This window comes from Euprymna scolopes, chromosome 14 (genome assembly GCF_053919585.1).
Source record: "Euprymna scolopes isolate OS-2025 chromosome 14, ASM5391958v1, whole genome shotgun sequence".
NCBI lineage: Eukaryota > Metazoa > Mollusca > Cephalopoda > Sepiida > Sepiolidae > Euprymna > Euprymna scolopes.
Genome location: NC_136495.1, coordinates 140,896,556 through 140,901,555, shown reverse-complemented (window position 1 = coordinate 140,901,555; position 5,000 = coordinate 140,896,556). Strand labels below are relative to the sequence as shown.

The window sequence follows — 5,000 nt, the reverse complement described above, 5'->3', positions numbered from 1 at the left end:
ATGAAAAGATCCCTAACCCTGTTTTGAGGTGAGGTATATTTGTTGTGATACGGTTCTATCACAAATAAAATATACTGACTAGCATTATATTAATATCATCATATATATGATTAAGAAATTAAGAAATACAAACTGAATAGAACGCCAAATAATGCTTATTTTTCATTGCTATTTCTTTTCATTTATAAACTGTCGGAAAATTGCTTTTTTATATTATCTATATCGGCGTCTTAATAATAATACATTCACTTGGATATATACCCTTTAAATACTATAAATGTATGAGTATGTGTGTGGGTTTAATTCCTACGTTAATATACGATATGTATTTAATAAGAATTCGCAGCTAATATATTTTCTAATATTGAAAATCATGTCTTACTACAAACAACGAAATATTCACAGAATTAGTATTAGATAGCAGTATACATCTTTTTAATGTACAACGTGAAAGAAAACTCGACCTAAAATATTAATTTAAAAAAAACAAGTTTTTATCACCCACGAGTAAGCAGTGCATATTGCATTATAGCAGCGTTACTTACTAATAAAGACTAAATAAAATAGCTCACTTACAAATCAGATTAATTTACTACTTAAACAATAGAGCTGATTGTATTCACTTGATTAATAAAGCACACTTTTTGTCTAGCAAAGCAAATACATGAGACTGTGATTAGGTAAAATAACACATATTCATAGAAAATAGTCAAAGTAATAAAAGTTACGCTACTACCGATTCTATAGTCAGTAAATATCTTTCTATTAAACACGTCACACTAAATTTGTTTGCGCGCGCGCGTGTGTGTGTGTGTGTGTGTGTGTGTGTGTGTGTGTGTGTGACGTTTATACCGTAACTAGGGGTTCATAATTTTGATATTTCAGATGATATCAATATACGTGACGGAAAATCGGCATTGTCTTCAGGCGTGTACCTTAACACCTTTGAAGATAACACTAATATCGATTCACTATATACAAATTGATTGCCGAATTGAATAAACCGATTCCACTTATATGGAAAACATTGTCAGCAAATTACATGTTGCAATGCAAAATACGTTTCTCTCTCTCACTCCCCCTCCATTTCTATTTTCAACGAAACAGCACATTTTTTTTTAAAAAAGTGATGGTGTCCGTTCAGTGTCGAGAGACAAAGGATGACCGTGCAAGCATTTATTCACTTGTAATTTGAGGCAAGGATGTCGCCTCCTCTATCTCTGAGTCGGTACTTCTTGATTAGAAATACAGAGCGACTGGAAACAATGCCGGGATGTATCACATACAACACCTGATATTCACAAGGTTATCAGCTAACAGCTTCAACGGCGCTTAAATTAGGTGATCTCAAGGAACCGGTGTATCAACGTGTTTATGTGAAGGACAATTCTAAGCTCGAGAAAAAAAAACAAATTAACATAACTGCGTTTAATGGTGTATAAATATTATATTAATGCTGAATATAAAAAGTAATAGAATTTGAAAATTAATATAGATATTTAGTTTTGCACTATTCTTTATAGCGCATAAGACCATAGGTATGTCTCTTTTATATTGACTTACACACATGCTTGCATGTACACACACACACACACACACACACACACACACAAACACACACACACACACCCACACATATATATATACATATATATATCCATATATATATACATATATATATATATATATATATATATATTGCAATAAAATTATTTTATTATTATTTATTATTATCAGAACTTTGTGGAACAAAGTGCACAGAACTTGCACAACTGAATAATTGAGCAACGAGATATGGTTTTATTAGAATAAAGGAAGTTTCCTGAATCAATAAGACGCCGTCCATGGTTATAAAAGATATTTGGATTGACACGTGGTGGTATTAGCAGCTGAGAATGCCCGAATACTGTTATGGAGGAAACTGAAATGATCAAATCTTTTTTATTTTGTTGGTAAAAATATATCTGAAGTATATCAGGAGTTATGCACCTAAATAATACAATATTACTTCCCGACAGAAGACATTGATTCTGTACCTTCCAAATTGCTCGTACTAAAAAATGAGTTTTTTTTTGTAAAAATGTTAACGCTGTTGCATTTGTTATGAGAATTATTCAATTTTTTCAGTCTCTGAATCTTTTGTGTTTGTAAATAAAGTAAACCTGCATTTTAAGTGCATATAATGGTAAAGAAAACCACATTTAATTTAAACTATAAGTTAAATAACTAAGTTTAGTTGAACACACTAAATAGACGCAATACAATTTTAAAAGAAAATCTTGATTCCATTGTCAACCCGTCCACGCTATGTATCGCGACATAAGGAAACTTAATAAAAAACCCTAAGTTCTGTAAATATATCTTAATATGCAAATCAGAAAGATATGAATATAGTTTCATAGTAGTTTAACATTTTTATCATTATTTTAGTAGTAGAATTACTCGTATATCAGCTTCAAGTTCATTTCCTTGATGGCACTTCATAAAACTGTATGGCATCTTAACTGTTAAAAAATCAATATAAATGACATCAACATTGGTCTATGCATTTGTATTTAAGTGTTGTTCTTTTATTTAAAGGTTTTAATTTCCAATACGCATTTTACGTAAAATAATGAATCATGCTCATGTGACATTTACCTTATTTTTTTTTTTTTATACATTGGGAATAAAATGTTGTATATATTTTAGTAAGTAAAAGTTTGTATAACAAGAAATGTGTATATGGATAAATCCTTAATTGATTGAAATAACACCAATAGTATACAAGTAATAGTTACCAACGAAATTACATACACAAATAAAAAATATTTTATTAATTTGATTCTAATTACAAATTCATTTAAATGTAATCAACAAATTATTATTTCTCTAGCATGACACTATCCCTAAAATTATATATTGATATTTTAAGACTGTATTTTTGATGACATTATTATTATTATTATTATTATTATTATTATTATTATTATTATTATTATTGTTATTATTATTATTATTATTATTATTATTATTATTATTATTATTATTATTTCTATGGCAGCAGTAGTAGCAGTAGTATTAGTAGTGTGGGACAGTTTACGGTACTTTTTAGATAACGATATTAGTTTTAAATTAATGTATTATTTTGAGACTTGCAATAACTTTCTACACTTTTATACATAAAAGCGAATACACAAGATTCATGAAAATATTGAGTTGGTTGAAAGAATGAGAGCAATTAAATCTCGACTCATTTTTTGTAGAAGAAACTTTCGTTATTTTATTTCTACTTGTTGCGATCCGGCCTGTATGACATCTTTTCAATAACAAAATCCCGCTCTCTCTCTCTTTCTCTCTCTCTCTCTCTCTCTATATATATATATATATATATGTATATATATATATATATATATATATATATATATATATATATATATAATAGACTAATCGGCTCTTATCAAAGAATTCATTAAATGATGTTATAGACTAAAGCAATAATACACAGAATTAAGAAAAAAATGAAATCTTTATCGCAAGTTAATAACTTTTCGTCCTAGATCATAATGAATGTTTGGCGGATAATTATTTGCAGAAAGGCAGCATGCTATCAATTTGGAAGAAGCATAGCATCGAAATGTACACTCATTTAAAACGGTCAACTATTTTACAATTGATTCGGTTCATCATCACTTAAATTCATTGATCTGTCTGAAACTAATAGGTCAGCGTAAATATAAAAGCATACGTGGACAGATGCTGTGATATATTTCTTGAGACAAATTCGGTATTATATAAATCAAAACATCGTTGGAAAAAAAACAACGAATACTGAGTTGTGAGAGGCTTGTTTTTTTTAATTTTAGTTTTACCTCGAGATTCGTCGTAAAGATTAACATACTAATAAAACCTTCAGTTGAAAATGCGACTATTCTTGTGAAACGAAATTCAATATACTGCTATGCGCATGCAAAAGAAATCCATAACATTGTTACAAAGCACGTGCCGATCTAAAACAATAACAAGTATAAATATTCAATAGACATGTATGTAGGCATTTATTTGCTTCCTTACGAAAGCAAATGAGGCACAAAATGGGTTTAATGTGGAGGAAATCCAGCTCTCCATAAAAGGTACTCTGGCAATAGGCAAAAATATCTTGACCTGCCATGTATGTATTACACAATGGCTAAGACAAACAAATCCATGCAAACACATTTACAATAGAAATGAATAATATTATCTGTGAATGCTTATTAGTGAGACTTCCACGAGAGCATGTTTGGAAACACAGATATATCTTTAATGTAGATCAAATTGATCACCTCAATTATGAACATTATAAATTAGGGAATTAGAATTGACTCAGTCTAGAAAAAAATCAGTAGGACAAAAAAGGACGAAAAAAGTTTAGTGTATTGAAAGAAGATAGTATACAATGATTTTAAGCAATATCTAACTGATATAATTATATCAAAGCTCATATATTTAGGCAAAACAAAATTCTTTATAGAAAATTATTTTACAATAAAACGTTATAGGTGTAACACATTACTGTATAAACGTTGGTCGTGCATAAACACCAAGCAAAATGTTCAATTTTTTAATGAGAAAATACGCTTGTATAAGTTAATGTAATTGTGTGTGTGCAGTCAGCACCAATCCTCTTCAAGGTTTAACTGGATTCCTCTGAAGTAGGAACATTCATGGAAGTATTAAATTCACAAGCGACCCCCAGTCGCAGGTATATCCCCGTTAGTGGAGATGACGACGTTAGGTTTTTGCAACTTTTTACAGGGAGGTGTCGACGTCCTCCTACATACAGCACCCGAACTTCCCAAATTGGCCAACCATTTTAGTAATGACCAGTCTCAACCTTGCTTAACTTCGGTGATCTGACGGGAACCGGTGTGTCGAGGTGATTATGCCGTATATATGTAATTCGACTAAGTTGAAGGAGTTCTTGATTATTGTCTTAATAACACCGAGACACTTATGTGCATTTATAACTACCACATTTT

The 5,000-nt window shown here is 30.1% G+C and overlaps 1 protein-coding gene across 1 annotated transcript in view; it reads left to right on the top strand.

The window, feature by feature from the left end:
• LOC145293277 (uncharacterized) overlaps window positions 1-5,000 on the top strand; it is a 183,771-nt gene that overhangs the window by 3,555 nt on the left and 175,216 nt on the right. The gene's annotated exons all lie outside the window — the stretch shown is intronic.